The following is a 21,806-nucleotide window of genomic DNA, read 5'->3' on the forward strand; positions in this document are numbered from 1 at the left end:
TGCACTTTAATTCAGGCACTGGCACATTTGGGCACATTTTAAATTAATTATATTGGTGTCAAACATTTTTTTTATTTAATACCTTTATTGCTTATTTAGGCTCTTTTGTTTTTGGATATATCCAGCACATGTAGATGTAAAAAAAAAAAAAGAGAGTAGCGCACTTTATACCATTTGCCTCTTACAAGTGTTCTTATACCAGAAGCTGGCTTAATTTTAGGCTGAATGCCCACCTGGTAGAAAAACAATTGAGCACCCCTGCATCTGCAATACCCTCCCCATCTGCACGAATAAGCAGGGCCCACCCCTTCCTTTGAGGGGGCACACCCCTGTAAACCCAGATACCACCAACAGCACCCAACTGCTCCTGTTGCAAGTGCACTAATATGACTATAATCAACTCAAGCCCCAGGTAGAACATAGAGAAAGTGAGAATAGAAGCCTAGGTGGCCGTATTGCAGATCTGAGAAACAGTTGTCTGTAGCCAAAGCTCAGGAAGCACTCATAAATTTTGTAAAGTGTATCCTTTCAGGAAGAGATTGAACCTAAACCCTAGACTATGGGTTTGGATGATGGTCTACTGAGTCAGCTCAACAAGCATAGTGGAAATTGGAGCAAAAGTACAGGTGCCATCTTGACAAACAAGAGAAAGGTAGAGGCTGAGAGACTCTCTATCCTGATCACATCCAACCAATAGAAGGAAACTTCCTTTGGGTAATCTAGAGGCAGACTGAAGAACTGGATAAGGATGTCCTGTTTGGGGAGACAGATAGAAACTACCCCAAGCAAGATCAAGAACTGGGTCTCAACAACCTTGTCTCATGCAAAACCTGTGAAGGGTTCCATGCCAAACAAGGCCACCAGTCTGAACACTTGCCTAACTAAGCAAAGTATACAAGTGAATTACTTCCAATCCCACACAGTCACAAGGGCAGCAACACTGAGAGCCCTAATAGCACTGAGAGCCAAATGCTGACCTAGGCACAGCTGCAGGAGAGGACTTGTCCTACAAAGAAAGTCCTGAGGCTTACACCAAGATAACGTTGACGTCACCACATACCCCGCTAGTCCTGGAAGCTACGGGCAGCATACGAGAGCCGGCCGGCTCGTGGTTTTGTTTTTAATCCATCGCTTTATATCGCTTTACTTTTCCTGCATAACTGTAAGTGCATTACTTTTTTATACCAATAAAATTTAAAAAACGTATTACGCTATGGCACTTCTCATGTCCTTTCATGGTGAATGAACATACTTCTACCACATGTGATGACATCTTACGTGGGGAGTCTGAGGAGCCCCTTTAGCTTTGAGAGACCCGAGGCTGGGGTTAAGAGCCACAGGAGTGTATGATCTCCTTAAACGGGGGATCTAAGGAGCTGGTAAGCGGCAGTATTTTTGTGGGTGGAGGCACTCTCTCATTGCACCCCATCACACCCCTCCGAGTGTTGAAATTGCATGTCTTTGCTGACAGGAAGATTACAAAGTCACCTTCTATACAATTGCTTATAAGTGGGCTTTTTTCAACTAGCCTATCTGAGTGGACTTGATTTTGCTACGTGTGCATCTTGCTATGTACCCTATTTTCACAATTCTTTGCACTTATCACTGGTGAAAACATAAATGTTGATGTGATACCATATTGCAAGAACCTTTTATATATTTTCAATGGTGTGATTTAAATGCTGTATCATTTTTTATGATCACAAATCATTTTACAGCGCAGCTTTCCTCTTTATTACACCAAGATAAGTATGCATCGCATTTCCAGCGTAAGATTTAACAAGACCTCCCAGCTTAGCATCAAGGGATTCCTAAACTCCATGATGCCTTCTTTCTCAGAACTTCAGCTTAAATCATCAAGCTGTTTGAAAAGGCAGCTTGAAGTTGGATGACAAAAAAATATTCTTTGGGAACAGAAGATCCTGATCCAGTAGATCCCTCTGAGCAACTGTCCGGCATCCCCTAGGTGGGCGTACCACATCTGCCTGGGTCAGCCTGGAACAGTGAGGAACACTGGAATGCCTTCCATCCTGAACATACGAGACAAAGGAGGGAAAGAACAGACTAGAGGACCACTTTGTCTGAGACAAAACTACCTAGCCTTTAGTTTGACCTGAGGGTCAGGTAGTCAACCTCTGAAGTTGCTTACCCGTGACACAACTCCAGGAATAGCTCTAGGGGTAGGAATCACTCTTACAGGTTTAGGCACTGCTGTTTGATGCAGTCTGCCTGCCACTGTGTATACCTAGAATGCTCATGCATGACTAGGCTGGAGCCTGGCATACCAATCTATCTTTTTGAAATGGCAAAATTCTGAATCCACCTGACAATAGATGTATGCCAACTTCATGACATTGTCTGATTGAATCTGGATTGTGTAATCTTCCACTATGGAGGTCTAATATTTCATGGACAGTCAAACCACCAAAGACTTCTAGATGTTACCTGAGAAACGAAACACCAATGCCACCCAAGCCCTTTGTAATCAAGGGTGTCCAGGTCTCCTCCCCAGACTGAATGACTGGTATCCACCATGGGGATGTCTTAAACAGGAGGGAAGGACTCCCTCACTCCAGAGCCAGACCCGTGAGCCTCAGCAATAGGCAAATCACCTGTCCAAAGACTGAATCAGCCTGTCCCCTAAAGAACAAAGGCCTGTAAAGACCTGGGGTAAAACTTAGCCAAATTAATTGCCCCACATGGGGCTACCCTCAGTTCTGGCCTCTCAAAAGTGGTGAGCCATGTTTCAGGAAGAAATGTTTCAGGAAGACAATAAGGCTAGTACTGGGTCCAACATCCTAGTACACTAGGATGAGGGGTAGGATGCTAGATTGGTAGTGCATGGGCTCTATGGCAAGGCACAGAAATTTCTAAAGAGAAGGGTACATTAGTTATCTTTGTTGCCCACTAAGGCCAGAAAGTCAATCAAATGTTGTTTTTAAACTAGGCGATGGGGGGGGGCAGAAGTAGAGATAGTAAGCAATGAACCTATTCCAGAGGGTAGTATTGGGGGCATTAATGGTAGGTTGACTAAAGTACATAAATCCGAGGTAAGTATAGTAACAAGTCCTATTTGCAATCTCGGAACACCCAATAAGAGGACAGTATGTGACCGGTCTAAACTACGTGGCATGTTCACAAATGCCAGAAGCCTGACGGACAAGATGGATGAACTAGAGATACTGTTGAACGAGGAGGATTTAGATTTTGTGGGAATTTCAGAGACCTGGTTCAACAGATCTCATGATTGGCAACCATTCAAGGGTATTCCCTTTATCGCAGGGATAGAGAGGTTAAAAAAGGGGGAGGGGTATGCCTATATATCAAGAATAATGCACAAGTGAATGTGAGAGATGACATCAATAAGGGAGCTAGGTAGGAGGTGGAATCCTTATGAGTAGAGCTCCAAAGGGATGAAGCTAAGGAGAAAATACTGGGCGTACGCTATAGGCCCCACAACCTGAGGAAGGAGGGGGAGACGGACCTCCCATCACAATTTGGATTAGCAGCAAGGATGGGAAGTGTTATCATAATGGGGGATTTTAATTATCTAGACATAGACTGGAATGGAAATAAGGGGCAATTTAGGAAACAGCAATCACAGGTCAATTGGCTTCGGTATAAATCACACAAAGAGGAAACACAAGGGGAACACAAAGACACTGAACTTTAAAAAAGAGTCAACTTCCCTAAATTATGAACCTTGCTAGAAGATATAAATTGGGATAAAATCTTAGAAACAAAGAACATAGAGGAGAGATTGGTTTGCTTTAAGAGCATAATAAATAAGGGCATTAGCCAGTGCATCCCATTGGGAAATACATTTAAAAGAGCGAACAAAAGTCCTGGATGGCTTAACTCTAATGTAAAATATATAAAATATATATATATATATATATATATATATATATATATATATATATATATATATATATATATATATATATATATAAGCAAAGGAGAAGGCCTTCAAAAAATACAAGGCTGAGGGATCATCACCAGCATTCAGACTTAACAAAGAATGCAACAAGATATGTAAGAGTGCAATTAGGGTGGCTAAGATAGAACACAAAAGACACATAGCAGAGGAGAGCAAAAAAAATCCCAAGAAATTCTTTAAGTATATAAACAGTAAAAAAGGGAGGACAGACCATATTGGCCCCATAAAGAATGAGGAAGGACATCTGGTTACAAAGGATGGTGAGATGGCGAAGGTATTGAATTTATTCCTCTCCTCTTCACGAGGGAATCGGGGGGCTTCAGTAATCAAAACTGCAGGGTTTGCCCTCATGACACATCACAGGAAGCACTCTCATGGCTAACAGAGGAAGAATTAGAAATAGATTTGGGAAACTTCACATTAACTGGTTCAATACAGGGCATTTTCACCCCCTTCCTTCCCAGGCCAATTTTTACTTTTCAGCGCTGTCGCACTTTAAACGACAATTGCGCGGTCGTGCGACGTTGTACCCAAAAAAAATTGACGTCCTTTTTTTCCCACAAATAGAGCTTTCTTTTGGTGGTATTTGATCACCTCTGCGGTTTTTATTGTTTGCGCTATAAACAAAAGAAGAGCGACAATTTTGAAAAAAAACACAATATTTTTTAATTTTTGCTATAATAAATATCCCAATTTTTTTTTAAAAAAACAATTTTTTTCCTCAGTTTCGATCGATATGTATTCTTCTACATATTTTTGGTAAAAAAAAAATCGCAATAAGCGTATATTGATTGGTTTGCGCAAAAGTTATAGCGTCTACAAAATACGGGATAGATTTATGGCATTTTTAAAAAAAAAATATTTATTTTTTTTACTAGTAATAGCGGCGATCGCAATTTTTTTTCGTGACTGCGACATGGCGGACACATCGGACACTTTTGACACATTTTTGGGACCATTCACATTTATACAGCGATCAATGCTATAAAATTGCATTGATTACTGTGTAAATGTGACAGGCAGTGAAGGGGTTAACCACTAGGGGGACACAAGGGGTTAAATATGTTTCCTAAGGGAGTGTTTCTAACTGTAGGGGGCGGGGACGTACAAGGGGAGGAGACCGATCAATGTTCCGCTGTACTAGGAACACAGATCGCTCTCCTCACAACTGACAGGACGTGGATCTCTGTGTTTACACACACAGAGATCCACGGTCCGGCCCGGTTAATGGGCAATCGCGGGTGCCCGGCGGACATCGCGGCCGCCGGGGACACGCACCGGGTCTCGAGCAACGTGGCGGGCGCGCCCCCTAGACAGCCGGGAATCCCAGGCCATCATATGACGTCCACCCAGGATGGGAGATCCCATCTGTGGACGTCATATTACTATGGCTGGGTAGGGAAGTGGTTAATAAATCACCAGGACCACCAGATGGCTTGCACCCAAACTCAGTCAAATAATTGCCAGACCATTGTTCCTAATTTTTACAGACAGTCTACTGACTGGAATGGTACCAGCTGATTGGAGAAAAGCCAATGTAGCACCAATATTTAAAAAAGGGCCAAAATACATCCCTGGGAATTACAGATCAGTTAGTCTAACATCAATAGTACGCAAGCTCTTGGAGGGGATGATAATGGACTATATACAAGATTTTAGTAATGAAAATGGTATCATAGCAGTAATCAGCATGGATTCATGAAGAATCGTTCTTGCCAAACCAATCTATTAACCTTGTTTGAGGAGGTGAACTGCCATCTAGATAAAGGAAGGCCCGTAGACGTGGTGTATCTGGATTTTGCAAAAGCATTTGACACAGTTCCCCATAAACGTTTACTGTACAAAGTAAGGTCCATTGGCATGGACCATAGGGTGAGTACATGGGTTGAAAATTGGCTACAAGGGCGAGTTCAGAGGGTGGTGATAAATGGGGAATACTCTGAATGGTTAGGGGTGGGGAAGTGGGGTCCCCCAGGGTTCTGTGTTGGGACCAATCCTGTTTAATTTGTTCATAAACGACCTGAAGGATGGGGTAAACAGCTCAATCTCTATATTTGTGGACGACACTAAACTAAGCAGGGCAATAAGTTCTCCGCAGGATGTGGAAACCTTGCAAGAAGATCTGAACAATTTAATGGGGTGAGCAAACTACATGGCAAAAGAGGTTTGATGTAGGAAAATGTAAAATAATGCATTTAGGTGGCAAAAATATGAATGCAATCTACTCACTAGGTGGTGAACCTCTGGGGGAATCTAGGATGGAAAAGGACCTGGGGGTCCTATTAGATGATAGGTTCAGCAATGGCATGCAATGCCAAGCTGCTGCTAACAAAGCAAACAGAATATTGGCATGCATTAAAAAGGGGATTAACTCCAGGGATAAAGCGATAATTCTCCCACTCTACAAGACTTTGGTCTGGCTTCACCTGGAGTATGCTGTCCAGTTCTGGGCACCAGTCCTCAGGAAGGATTTACTGGAAATGGAGCGAGTACAAAGAAGGGCAAAAAAGCTAATAAAGGGTCTGGAGGATATTAGTTATGAAGAAAGGTTGCAAGCACGGAACTTATTCTAACTGGGGAAGAGGCGATTGAGAGGGGATATTTTTTCAATTTACAAGTACCGTACTGGTGACCCCACAATAGGGTTAAAACTTTTTTGCGGAAGGGAGTTTAGTAAGACACGTGGCCACTCATTAAAATTAGAAGAAAAGAGGTTTAAGCTTAAACTGCATAGAGGGTTCTTTACTGTAGGAGCGCAAGGATATGGAATTCCCTTCCACAGGCGGTGATTTCAGCGGGTGGGGGGGCATTGAACTATTAGATAAGCACCTGAACGACCGCAACATACAGAGATATACAATGTAATACTGACATATAATCACACACATAGGTTGGACTTGATGGACTTGTGTCTTTTTTCAACCTCACCTACTATGTAACTATGTAAATGAAGGGAAGCAATGCACATTTTGTACATTCCTATGGGAAACTTGCATCTGAACCCCGTCCCTTAGAGATTCAAGATGCAGAACAAGTAATGCACACCATGGGCTTTAAAACGATGTACTGTTTGCCACCACAACTGTTGCAAAACACCTTGACCCAGTAACTTTCAGAGGATATGCAGAGGCCACGAGTAGAGAAAAGACACTTTTCAAAAATGAGATGTGAAAAAAGACCTTGCAAACTGTACACACTATAAAATGATATGCTTTGTTCATATTTCATGTCTGAGGTTTACAATCACTTCAAGGCAGTCCTGACACACTCTTCAGGCATGAGTGCTGAGATTTGCAGTCTGTAAGAGAATTTTTTTATACCTTAAACTGTATTTCTGGCGCTTCTCTAACAGGATATCTCTGTCAGTGGGACAGACTGGGCTCTTTAGCCTAAAATTTAGTCAGGTGTAATAATTATGCAACATGGATACATGAGTAAGGGTGTATCCATCTGCTGGAAACAGGAATTGGCATGTATGCAAAGTTTTCAGCTATGGGTGTGCTGTCATGCAATCCTAGCCCATGGACACCCTATCTGTAAGCCACTGGTCCTTTAAACCATTTTCCTCCACTCTTCTGCCTGCCTCCAACTCCTGGCAATCTTATAACTTCACCCATTTCTGAGATGGCTGCCAGGCAGTTTTGCCCAACTCCAAGATGGCCATGGGGCCAGTGCTTCCCAAACCTAATTTGGCCCCCATGTGAGATCAAGCCACTTCACCTGCTCAGCATTATGCTTCATTCCCTTGAATGTAGACACTTAGCTTTTTCTTCCACAATGGCCACTAGAATGCACACTCGAGAGTCATCCGAGAGGAGATGCAACACACAACTTATGAGGACATTCACAGTTAAATTCCAAAAAATTTGAAAATATACTTGTCTTGGAAGTGTGGTGTCACAGTACTACGGATCCACTCACTTCTTGGGAGGCAGTCTCCAGACAACTCGAGCACTTTTCAGGAAAATAGTTCAGGCTGCACTGCTGCATGTGGGGCTACTTAGCACTAATTTTTTCAGCGAAAAGATCCACAGTAGGGATTTCCTACCTTATCAAAGCCTTAACATCCCAAGGTCAGGGACGGTACTGCAGGAGAGGCTGAACCTGCGCAGAAAACCCTCAAAAGTGGCAGATAAGGGTTTCTTCTCTTCACACTGGCTATGAGATGCATGAGGACAAAAAAAAAGGGAATGGGCTGTTGTGTGGGTGTCAACTCTTTATAGTTTCGCACTGGTTCTGCGGCGGAAGTAGGTGGGGCTACCACCACATATATGCTGCCATGGCTTGTTGCCAGAGAAATCTTCTAAAGACGTAAAAAGAAAAACTGCTAAGCTTGTGGGACAGCCTATGTCCCTGATAAATAGAGTTACTAAGATGGAAAGTTAAGCTGGGCATAGATGGATCACCAGGTACTGACTGTATTTCCATCCATCAATCCAGAAGTTGATCTCTTGATTGACTTCTGTACATCCAGCCTGACTGTTTTTTTTTCTGCTCAATCAGTGCCGTCAGCTATAGCCAGTAATGCTGATGGTTGTATTCTGATGGCTGGGAACTCTCCCCTATCTATAGGTCCATGGGAGAGATTCACAATCAATACTAAGTGTGTTCATGGGGCAATCAAATCATTTTTTCGTTCAACCCACTGGTTGAACAAAAAAAAAAAAAAAAGCCCCATCTATAGCCTGCCTTAAAACAAGTCAACTGTCCACATATGTGTGATTTCAGAGGCGACTTGTGTTGCAAATAATTGCATGTTAATGGAAATCACATTGTTTTCAACAGTGCCCATTCACAACAATGCATCTCAGTATTTTGGAAAAGGTTTCTGTACTACTATGGTGTGATTTCAGTGCGATTGTGGCCCCATAGAATATGAAAACCACATCATAGTTGTGTCCAAGGTACACTATATAATCAGAACAATCAGATCAAATTTGGATAGCAACAGTGTGAGCCTAGTCACCAAGGGAACCACCTGTTTTGGTGACAACAGTCAATGGATGAATTCCCGTATGTTTTGGGGATATTCCTCTCTCTTTTATTCTGTCTCTGGGAGAGGAAGTAAGGGAAACTACACAATCAGGCCATAGGCAGAAACAAAAATCTCATAGAATTTCCAACCCTTCCCCGCTGTTTTTAAAACTATGAACAAGTTTCCTCTGGAGTTCCATTTCAGTTATTTGCTAAGGCTGATGATTTGCAATGACTAATGAACTTTAAATGCAAAATGCAGCTCATCGTTCACTCTATTGGAAGCACTCCCAAAGTAGGTTTCACAATTGAAGAAAGAGCTATATCTAATTTGATTAAAATTCCCATTATGAGGTATGAGAAAACACTGGCTGCTATTCGAAATATATTCAGGACACATGTAAACAATTTCCAGGAATGGCAGGTAAATGTGCAGGTGTGGTGTGTATTCTGTTTCTAACTGCTGTGCTGGGTGATAGTAGTTCTCCTACATTGGCAGTACTCATGGGCAGTCACCACTTCACAACTACTGTACAGAACTTAATAAAGCCAACATCTCCAACAGGTTAAATTGGTATTAAACCCAAAAGCAAATACAGTATTTATCGGCGTATAACACGCACCTTAATTTTAAGAGAGAAGTTTCAGGAAAAAAAAACTTTTAAATAAAAGCACAGAAAAATAAGGGTCAATGCCCATCAATGCAGCCTTATCAGTTCCCATCTGCAGCCTCACCATTGCCCATTAATGAAGCCTGATCAGTGTCCATCTGCAGCCTCACCATTTCCCATCATTGCAGCCTGATCAGTGCCCAGCTGCAGCCTCGCCATTGCCCATCACTGCAGCCTAATCAGTGCCCATCTACAGCCTCGCGATTGCCCATCATTGCAGCCTAATCAGTGCCCATCTGCAGCCTTGCCCATCATTGCAGCCTAATCAGTGCCCATCTGCAGCCTTGCCCAAATTGCAGCCTGATCAGTGCCCATCTGCAGCCTTGCCATTGCCGGAATAGACAGAGTTGGATCTCTTGTGCACTCGGCTCGGCGCCACGCCCCAGCCCCGCCCCTTGGTGGTGCCATTTCAATGCCGGAACGTCAATGCTAGGAGTCATCCAGGGGACAGGAGTGGGAGTGACGGCGAGCCGAGCGGGTACACAGGAGATCCGGCTCTCTCTATTTTGGCGGTGCTCATCCCCTCCTTTCCCTCCGTGACAGCCCTATATTGGAGTATAACATGCACACATGATTTTCCCCTGATTTTAAGGGGGATAAATACTGTATGTATTGTGTGCAGCTTACCAATTCTTATATGTGATAGCTGCATTTGTTTTCTTTTTCAGGCTTTCTTTCTTCTATTTTCACCTGGTGATCTTGCCAATAAGTCTGTTGCTTTTTAAAAGAAGAAGCTCTCTTGCAGATGTATCAGTTACAGGGATGAGACAAACCATTTAACACTGACAGTTAAATGTGCTTAATCTTCCTAAATGCTTGTTTAGGGTTAAAGTCTGGCAAGGGAACTTCTTTCCACAAATATGGCCAAATACGTAGCTAAATCTCTGGTCAAGTGACATGCTGAAGAATTCCAGGTACGGATACTTTTTACATATATACTTTGAAGGTGGAGGTAGGTAAGGTGGAGAGGCAGGGCGGTGATGTGACAACCACCTCTTTGTCCAATCAAAGAATGCTTTAGCTGGCCATACACCATACAATTTTCTTATTCAGTTTTCTTTAGATTTACCTTCAACTATGTAGTGCAAGGGCTTGCCTGATTGCATACAAATTGAAAGGGTTTAGGTTTGACCTCATATTATATGGTTTTGGTAAATCTAAAGGGAAGTTGTACAAGAAAATTGTATAATGTATGGCCAGCCTTAGCATTCATTGAGAAAATGCAAATTAATGTTAGCAGCCAACAGCAGCCGACATTCTGTGTTCAGAATGCAGCAGGGCAACCACTCGAGGCAGGACATAGAAGCTAGGCTGGAGTAGCCGTGTCTACTACAGCAATTTCCAGCTTCCACAGGAATCCCACAGATATAGTATATGCATGGCTACATGTAAATAGGTAAAACAATCTCCATACCTTGAATTCTTCTTTAAAGAGGTATTAAACCCTGAAATCAAAAATGAGTTATATTGCAACTCACCAATCCTTAAAGGAGAAGTATTACGAAGGCTCTTTTGGCCATACTTCTCTTCTGGGTCACAGAAGTGCACTTAGTTCGACACTCCTGTGACCCAGATTCAGCTGACAGTGGACTGACGTCACAGAGACAGTTCAGGCTCTGCAGGGATCCTGATGCACCACTGGGTGCCCGAGCCAGCCGCTCCCGCCTCCGCCACAGCCTGGTGCTTCAGTGAGTGCTGGAGGGGCAGAGCAGAGAGCCGGTGACTGACAGTCACCAGCTCTCTGAAGAGCGAGAACTGAATGTTCTTTGTGGTTTTTGATTGCTCAGATCATGGCCCTAGGAGGTGGCAGGGAACAGCTGCAGCATCCGATCGATGCTGCATCCATATAGGTGAGTATGTGTGTTTGTTTTTTTTTTCTAATCCCATACTTCTCTTTTAAATGTAATGGCTGCATTGGTTTTCCCTATTTCCTTTTATTTCCCCTGGTGTTCTGGTCAGTTAGTCTGTTCTCAGTTCATTAATAGACCAAACTGTCTAGCATAAAAGCAGTTAGAGGCCACTTTCACACTTGCGCGACTTGTCCTGCGACTTGGGTCTGCAAAGTCGCATGACAAGTCGTACCCCATGATTTCCAATGAGTACCATTTATATCTATGCGACTTCAAAGTAGTCCCTGTACTACTTTGGTCTGACTGATGCGAGTTGACACAAGTTTATACAGGCATTCCCTGAAATCGGGTCATAATCACGTCAAAATCGCATAAAATTGTGGCAAAATTGCACAACTTTGAAGTCGCGGTAGTGTGAAAGGGGCCAGAGGGTTGAAACAAAACTGACAGGGGCACTTACAATGATCAGCTTTTACTTATGTCAAATCTTTATCCCAAAAGGAAAAAAAAACTGTTGCTGTAACTGTTTAAAAAGTTGTAGCTTGAGTTCAGTTTTATTTTGTTAGTCAAGCCCGTCTAAATCAGCTAGAGCATTTAACACTACCCTCTGCCCAGAATGACAATACTGCTCAAAGGTGTCGCTGTTGCTCCTCCATCCACAGTGGGGACACCCTGGTAGTGTGATACTGGCCGGATCAGCAGATGAAAATAAAGAAAAAAACTAAACTAATGTATCTACAACATTAAAGTAAGCTGCAATTACATTTTTGTTTTGGGGTTTAATAGCACTTTAGGCCTAGTCTCTTGTGGACTGCAGAGTGAAAAGGTCCTTCTTCAGGTGCCAATATCACTGCCTGGTAAGGTGGACCCATTGGTGGGGTCTTCACAGGGTCCTAAAGACTCCAGTGGTAGGGTTGCAATTGGTGGCAGGCCTGAACTGTAGCAGTGGATGGACGGTCCTACATGATGGCAGACTGACGTAAGTTCAATGGAACTTAGGAAGGGTTTGTTTTTGTTTTTAAGTAAATTGGTAGGGTAAGGTAGAAGTGGGGTGGTTGAGAAGGCATAGAAGAGCCTTTCAAGAGGAAGTCAGCGTTTTTATTTTAATAGACCTATATACAAATGTTAACACAAGATTGTTCCTTGGCATGGTTAAAGTTCTTATCTTGGAATAAAACGTTGTTTCTGGTTTCCTCCTGTGCCACTTATACATGTACATTATTTGGACATATGAGCTATGTTGAAATAGAGGATCAAAGTTCAGACAGACTGATCTTCCCTTTCCCTAGTAATCATATGACAACACCTAGGTTTTTAGTCACATGAACTGCACTAGGATTACCTGGAATAACATGTTCCCTTAAAGTGGATTTTCACTACCTTGAGTGATGTAAAGCAGAACTAAACCCTCCTTTCCGTTACAGCTGCTATCTTAGCCTCTGGTTGATCTACAGTTGCCATTGTGCTACAAGCGTGATCAGATATGACACCAGCCATCTCATGGCTTGACAATTAATATACCTTGTAAGCACACTTTACTGTAATTAACATTTATTATTAAAGGCATGCCTTGAATGTAACTGTTTTGGGAAAGAGTTAAAATGGTGTAATCAAACAGCTCTGCACTATCTATAATAAAGTAGCCAATTTCTGCAGCTCATGTGTGTATATTATAAATTCAAAAATCGTATATATTACTTTCAAATTATCTCTAAAAAAGCTAAGTTCATTTTTTTAGAAGAAAGTAATAAGTGCACATATTTTTGCAGAAAAAAATTGTGCATTTATTATTTTTCCTACAGGAGCCTGCAAAGCATGGCACATGTGATCAATGGATGGCAGGTGCAAAGTCAGACTTCTGCACACTTTACCTCCAGCTTTGTGCCTGTACCTCCGTGCTGGCTATCAGTTACAAAGCTGGAGGTAGAGTGAATGGACAACGAGCATGCCAATCAGCACTCGTATTCCACTGAGAACTTCAAGCGTCCACAGTGCCAGATGGGACTTGCAGTTTCTTCATTCACAGATTTCTGTGAATTAATGACACAGCTGTGTGGGTGGTGCTGAATAAATGTGACAGTGGCTGTAGGGAGAAGAACCCCTGCCCACTGTCAGGCTCCATGCACACTAGCATTTTTTATAAGCTCAAAAATCCTAGAAAAACGCTGAATGAAAAATGCTGATAATAGTGTTTTTGTGGCGGCTTCTAGTAGCGTTTTAGTAGCTTTTAGGAGCGTTAGCATTTTATTAGCATTTTTACAGTACACTAATGCCCTGTACACACGATAGGATTTTCCGACAACAAAATCCATGTTTTTTTTCCAACAAATGTTGGCTCAAACTTGTCTTGCATACACACGGTCACACAAATCTTGTCGGAAATTCCGATCGCCAAGAACGTGGTGAAGTACAACACGTAGGACAGGCCGAGAAAAATTAAGTTCAAAAGCCACTGCGGCCGTTTTGCTTGATTCCAAGCATGCATGGAATTTTGTGCGTCAGAATTGTGTACACACGATCGAAATTTCCGACAACGGATTTTGTTGTCGGAAAATTTGAGATCCAGATCTCAAATTTTGTGTGTCGGAAATTCCGATGGAAAATGTCTGATGGAGCCTACACATGGTCGGAATATCCGACAACAAGCTACCATCGAACATTTTCCATCGGAAAATCCGACCGTGTGTACGGGGCATTAGAAAAAAAAATGCTCAAAAAAGCTGTTAAGAGCATTTTAGAAGCATTCAGAAGCGTTTAGACGTATTTAGCGTTTCGTTTCTGCTGGGAAAACGCTCCCAAAAACTCTACAAAAACATTTTTTTTTCTGCTCCTAAACTCTGAAGCTTTATTAATGCTTATAACATAAAATAGTGTGAATGGACACATAGGATAACACTATTAGCTTCTAAGAGCAGGAAAAAATGCTCCTAATAGCTTCAATGAGCTTAAGAAACAATAGTGTGCATGGAACCTCATAGTGGGGTTAGGCTCAGGTGATTAGGGGAGCAGGAGCTGGAGCATGTTATATGTTACAAGTATGGGTGAAACATGTAACATGTTCCAAAGGTGAACTTATCCTTCAACTTCCAGAACAAACGCTGGGTTCACACATATTCAAATTGAAAATGGGTTTCCCCGCATCCAATTCGCATGACAGGAAAGTGTTCCCGGCTCTCAATGGAGCCAGTTCACACAGCTCCGGGGCTGGCCATGGTCCGCGTTTGGAAAGGGTCCAGTGCACCTTTGGTTCCGATTCAGGTGCGAATTCAGGCAAAAATTTAGAACTGATTCACACCTGAATCAGTGAACTGTGTGGGTTTCCTCCCACACTCCAAAGACATGCTGGTAGGTTAATTGGCTTCTGTTCAAAATTGGCCCTAGTATATGAACGTGAGTTGGGGATTGTGTGCTCCTTGAGGGTAGGGACCGATGTGAGTGTGCGATGTATGTGTGGAGCTCTGTGTAAAGTGACAGGGTTATATGGGTACCTTAAATAAATAATAATATAATAGATGAGCATCTTAATGAGATACAATGTAGGGACAATTTTAGACATGCACCCACCCTCACTCAGGATGAACTGGTGTCTTTATTCAACCTTACTAACTATGTAACTAACTATGTAACTATGAAACAGGGACGCACCAGACCGCCTGCTGTGAGCCACATATAAACCCACATTAAACCCAAAAGCAAAAATTTATTATACTGCAGCTTACCAATTCCTAAATGTGATGGCTGCATTCATTTTCTTTTTTAGGCTTTTTTTCTTCATCTACAGTCTTTTCATCTGGTGATCCAGCCAGCAAATCTGTTGTTTTTAAAAAGCATAAGCTCTCCAGCAGAATGTATCAGTTACAGAGATGAGACATACTATTTACCACTGGCATGGGTGCTTAAAAAGATCAGCCTTTATTTACTCATGTAAAACCTTTATCTCTTTTTCTATAATTAGAGGTAGGGTTATACAGGGGACTAGTGTATTTTCTTTGGGTTGCTAGCGTCCAAACCTCCTAAAAGTGTCAGTAGAACGCAAATATCGAAGAATGACTACATTCCTATGTCCCTCAGTGGACTTGAAATAGTGATTACATTTGTGGCTTTTGGTTTAGGTACACTTTTAGGACTTCTACTAGAAAAGCATTAGCTTAATTATGCCAGGCACAGGTTCATTTATATGCAAAACAGTGTGAACATTTCAGCAACTTCAGGGGTTGTGCATGCATTTTTATTTTTCATCTTCCTATGTTGTTTGATTTGTAGAGAACATGGTCGTGCTGACTGCTACACACATTAATTCCTTTGGGCAGACAGTAACTATGCCTAAATCTTGTGAGGTCACATAAATCCTTGGGCTTGTTCATACTATACTGTATGTGTGACTTTTTCTACAACGCAGATCAATGCTAGGGCCCCGTTCAAACCGCAACGCATGTGCATTTTTCCAGAGCGCAATTCACTACACTCCATGGCATTGCACCACAGATAATATGCAATCCATAAACTTTAATATTTAATTTTATTTTTATGTTGTGACATTTCAATAAAAGCAAAAATATGTAAACAGTGTGATGCATTGCTGGTATACAACAGACCACAGGATTTGACTGACGGCAGCGGGAGCCTATTGTTCCCGTTACTCTCAGTGTGTACTGTGAGAAAAGAGAGAGCAGCACTGCTACAGATGGGACACCGCTGGATAAGTGGAGGTGTTGGGTAAGTGGTTAGAGGAAGGGGAGGGGCACAGCAATTAGTGGGATGTTTTTTACTTTAGAACCATTTTACGCTGGCTATACTCTGTAAAATTCTGCACAAGAGAAATCTTTTGATTCCTCCCAACTATGCTAAACAACATGGTGGAGGAATTCCCCTTGCAAGCTATTACATTCTGGCTGCCAGCATTCACATAGAGCAGCTTTTTTTCAATCGGGGTGCCTTCAGGTTTCTTCAGGGATGCCTTGGCAAAATGGCTAGAAATTGCCCAAAAAATTGTATACAAGCCAGTGGGTAAATGAAGCCTGCCTTAGAATTACATAAAGCCACAGGTTTTCATTGTGCACCATTACAACCTTCCAGTTGCTGGCATCCTAACAACCAATTACGTCATTGGTTAATAAGAAGGACATTGAACGCCTGCGCAGCATCCTTGTTTGCCCCTCTCTGTCAGCATTGGGGTCAGGTTAGCTGAGTGAGGGAGACAACCTGAGGGAGGAAAGAAACATTGGAATACTAGTCACTACCAGTGTGCAAAAGTGTGACCTGGGAAAAGTGTGTGGGCCGCTCAAGCTCAATAGGGAGGGGGTATGTAGACAGTGCATCCGCAGCTGCTGCTAGAGTGCTGGCAGGGCATGGAGCCTGTCCTGGCTCCTGCAAATGTTCAAGGAAGGAGATTCCTTGAGTGTACAAAGGTGTATTTGCTTTGGAAGAATAAATCACCGCTAATGTTGAGTGTCCTATGTGTGTGGATGTTGCTGCATTATGTAAAACTAGAATTGGTTGCCTCAAGATTGTGCATAATTTTAAAGGGTGCCTTGACTGAAAAAAGGTTGTGAAACACTGATTTCGAGGATAAGAGGATGTGGGATATGTGTGCAAGTTTAACACTCAGAGGAGCAAAAGAAAGCATTTTGGGGCAGTTTTTCTAACCTACCCCATTGATTAATCCTCCCATATGTTGTCAGCCGTGCATTTTCCCCATAGACTTAAAGGCTATGTTCACCTTATTATTTTTTTCTAAATTCCAGCTCCCCTATGTACCAATTTAGCATTAATGCACTTCTTTTGCAAAAATATCAAAGCTTTCCATTAATTCAACACACACTTACCTCACGGTCCTCATGGATGTTTCCCAAACGTATCCATTACTTCTGTCTTACTTCCTGGGCAGACTTTAGGTCATGACACAGGAAGGACTTGACCAGCCGACCTTATTAGTACACACCCTGCATCATCCACCCTCCTACCTACCCGCCCATTTCCAGCTGCACATTTTTTAAATGAAATGTAATCAATCAGTGATCATCCTTCTCACTAAATACACAAGCATTGTTTTTTTTTTCCTTCCTTAACTTTAATCTTGCATAGATCATTCATTTGGCATTTTGAAGTGTGCAGGAAATGAGAGATCAGATAACAGCCTATGTGGATAGGTTGTACAGTTTATAGGTCACATTAAAGGTGGATAAAGTTCTGAAATGATTTATCTTTGATTCATTTTTTTACATCACAGAAACCTGACATTTTAACAGGGGTGTGTAGACTTTTTATATCCATTGTATGTGGAGCAGAGCTGTAGTATTGAAAACAGGAGACGTGTGTCCTGGGTCGTGTACAGTTCACCATACACTATACAACCTGATTGTACAAACTCCTTTAGATCTACCATTAACTATGTAGTGCAAGGGCCTGATTGGATACAGAGTGATTGGCTAGATAGGGGTTTCCTCCTCTTATATAAATTTGGTAAATCTAAAGGAGATTGTACATGTCAACTGCTGTTAGTGCTGGAATAAATATTTGCAAAGAAGAAGCATATGTGTGCTGGCTTTTCCTAAATATTTGAAGTGGTCTGGACATTTCAGCCTGACTCCCGACACTCAGCTCTTTATTCTTTTATAGTGCGGTGGAGCTAGGGTGAGTTGTTACATATGGTACAGTCAGATTGTATAGTATATGGCAGGGATATGCAATTAGCAGACCTCCAGCTGTTGCAGAACTACAAGTCCCATGAGGCATAGCAAGACTCTGACAGCCACAAGCATGCCACCCAGAGGCAAAGGCATGATGGGACTTGTAGTTTTGCAACAGCTGGAGGTCCGCTAATTGCATATGCCTGGCATATGGCCACCTTTGTACACCTAAAATTACCTAGTTGTGCTTTCAGTGCCAATAATTGTTAACGGCACACCAAACACAGAAGCAAACACACATTTTTCCATGTGAAAAAATGAGTGGCAAATGCTGCAAAAAACACACAACCCACAACACGCCAAAATGTCCCATGAACCACATGTAGAGCAGCCCATTGAAATCAACAGGCTGCCCTATGCGTGTCACAGGAAAAACGTGCGCTCCCACTATGCTAGATGTGAATGGGGCATGAAAGTGAAATGTGTGCGTTTACACAAGAACAATGCACTGCACCAATAATCACAGTAAAAAACGCACCAAAAAAAAAGTTCTGAAGCTTCTTTGGGGGGGGGGGGTTTGTGTAGGGCAGCCCATTCAGGTGCATGTGCTGAGCTGATCTGAGGTACTGAATGAGGGGGTCTGCACTGAAGGGAGGGCTTCTTTACTGAAGGGGGGGTCTGCACTGAAGGGGGGAGTCTGCACTGAAGGAAGGGGGTCTGCACTGAAGGGAGGGGGTCTGTACTGAATGGGGGGGTCTGCACTGAAGGGAGGGGGTCTGTGTAACTCCGCTCACCCATAACAGAGGTAAGTGTCAACTAAGCGATCACGGCGAGCGGGACTTGTGAATTTCCGACCAGCCGGGAGGGACACTGACACTGTGTCAGCTGCATTTTATTGCTTTTATCTTGTAAGTATAACTTGTAACAGGGGGGTTCTGTTTGCTATTAATAAACAGTGTAACACTATGGAAAGCCTCCCCTTGTTTTCCTATATGGCATGTCTGCGGTATTGAAAACTTTCTGGCTGAGGAGAGCAGATGCACCCAGTGGCAGAGGAGCAGATTACCACCTGGAAAGTTACTACGGGCTTAGTTGACACTTACCTCTAGTAAGCATATACCCAAAAGGGATTATCACAAGGTGGTCCGGTGATGGTGTAGCAGCCCTTGGATTGTGCACTCTGTTAGATTTTGAAGCCCAACTTTTATTGCTGTAGACTGCATGCATGGAATTATTTTTCTAAAAAGGACTGGCTATATCACTCTTTCCATGTTGTATAGTCACTTCCGACTGAGTGTTTGGATTTTTATATTTACTACTCACCTTATATATGTCATTTTAATTTTCTATTAACAATATTTTAGTATGTACCAGGATTGTGTTTAAGCAGCATACACAACACAGTCTTCTCAGATCAGGTACATTAAACCCACAGCTGACAGACATTTTATTATTCATTGCCTGTTGAGTGGAAATAGTTTATTATTTTTTTGGACTATATTTTACACCATATTGGTAAATATTTTATTCACATTTAGCGCTGTTAATACTTCCTCTTTTTTAAAAAAAGAAGGGGGTATATTTTCTATATCTTTGTTGTTTGTTTTATATAATAGCAGCTTGAAGTGCATAGACCATTACCATTCATCCATTTTTAGAGTGCTGGGATCAGAGTTTCTTATCATCTCTGATATTTTATGTTTTCTACTAGAAACAATGTTGCATTCCTTGGCAAAATCCTCATGAGAGGAACAATTTCTCCTTGCTCTGATGAACTCACCTGTTGGCAATGCCCGAACCGTATGGGCTGGGTGACAACTCAAATGCTAGCAGAAGTGAGTTACCTGCACAATTTTTCCTGTAGGTTTTAATACAGACCACTCCACTATCCACACATCCCAACAAAGTCAAATCCAAGAAATCAATGCTGACTGGATCTGAAGTGTGGGTGAACTCCAAATTCAAATGATTGGCATTTAGATAAGCCAAAATTAAATCCAATAAATGGGCTGCCCCCCTCCATATGAAGATCAAATCATCTATAAAGCAACAATACCAATCAATGAATTCTCCATATGGGTTATCTTGGGAGAAAAATCTTCTCCCACCAACCCATATACAAATTTGCCAGAGAAGGGGAGAATTTTGAGCCCATCGAGGCACCACGGCACTGTAAATAGTATTTAGAGTCAAACATGAAATAGTTGTATTTTAACAGGAATTCTATGGCCATGCACAGAAATTCACATACAGTATCCCACAAAAGTGAGTACACCCCTCACATTTTTGTAAATATTTTATTATATCTTTTCATGTGAAGATACTGAAGAAATTACACTTTGCTACAATGTAAAGTAGTGAGTGTACAGCTTGTATAACAGTGTAAATTTGCTGTCCCCTCAAAATAACTCACTACACAGCTATTAATGTCTAAACCGCTGGCAATAAAAGCGAGTACACCCCTAAGTAAAAATGTCCAATTTGGGCCCCAAAGTGTCAATATTTTGTGTGGCCACCAGCACTGCCTTAACCCTCTTGGGCATGGAGTTCACCAGAGCTTCACAGGCTGCCACTGGAGTCCTCTTCCACTTCTCCATGACGACATCACAGAGCTGATGGATGTTAGAGAACTTGTGCTCCTCCACCTTCCGTTTGAGGATGCCCCAAGATGCTCAATAGGGTTTAGTTCTGGAGACATGCTTGGCAGTCCATCACCTTTACCCTCAGCTTCTTTAGCAAGACAGTGGTCGTCTTGGAGGTGTGTTTGGGGTCATTGTCATGTTGGAATCCTGCCCTGTGGCCCAGTCTCAGAAGAGAGGGGGATCATGCTCTGCTTCAGTATGTCACAGTACATGTTGGCATTCATGGTTCCCTCAATGAACTGTAGCTCCCCAGTAGCAGCAGCACTCATGCAGCCCCATACCATGACCCTCCCACCACCATGCTGTAGGCAAGACACACTTGTCTTTGTACTGCTCACCTGGTTGCAGTCACACACGCTTGACACCATTCGAACCAAATAAGTTTATCTTGGTCTCATCAGACCACAGGACATGGTTCCAGTAATCCATGTCCTTAGTCTGCTTGTCTTCAGCAAACTGTTTGCAGGCTTTCTTGTGCATCATCTTTAGAAGAGGCTTCCTTCTGGGACAACAGTCATGCAGACTAATTTGATGTAGTGTGCCGCATATGGTCTGAGCACTGACAGGCTGACCCCCCCACCCCTTCAACCTCTGCAGTAATGCTGGCAGCACTCATACGTCTATTTCCCAAAGACAACCTCTGGATATGATGCTGAGCACGTGCACTCAACTTCTTTGGTCGACCATGGCAAGGCCTGTTCTGAGTGGAACCTGTCCTGTTAAACCACTGTATAGCTCAGTTGCAGGGTCTTGTTAATCTTCTTATAGCCTAGGCCATCTTTATGTAGAGCAACAATTCTTTTTTTTTTTCAGATCCTCAGAGAGTTTTTTGCCATGAGGTGCCATGTTGAACTTCCAGTGACCAGTATGAGAGAGTGAGAGCGATAACAAATTTAACAAACCTGCTCCCTTGTAACACCAACGAGTCACATGACACCAGGTAGGGAAAATGGCTAATTGGACCCAATTTGGACATTTTCACTTAGGGGTGTACTCACTTTGTTGCCAGCAGTTTAGACATTAATGGCTGTGTTGAGTTATTTTGAGGGGACAGAAAATTTACACAGTTATACAAGCTGTACACTTACTACTTTACATTG

Source organism: Aquarana catesbeiana, linkage group LG01, assembly GCF_042186555.1.
Source record: "Aquarana catesbeiana isolate 2022-GZ linkage group LG01, ASM4218655v1, whole genome shotgun sequence".
NCBI classification, from domain to species: Eukaryota; Metazoa; Chordata; class Amphibia; order Anura; family Ranidae; genus Aquarana; species Aquarana catesbeiana.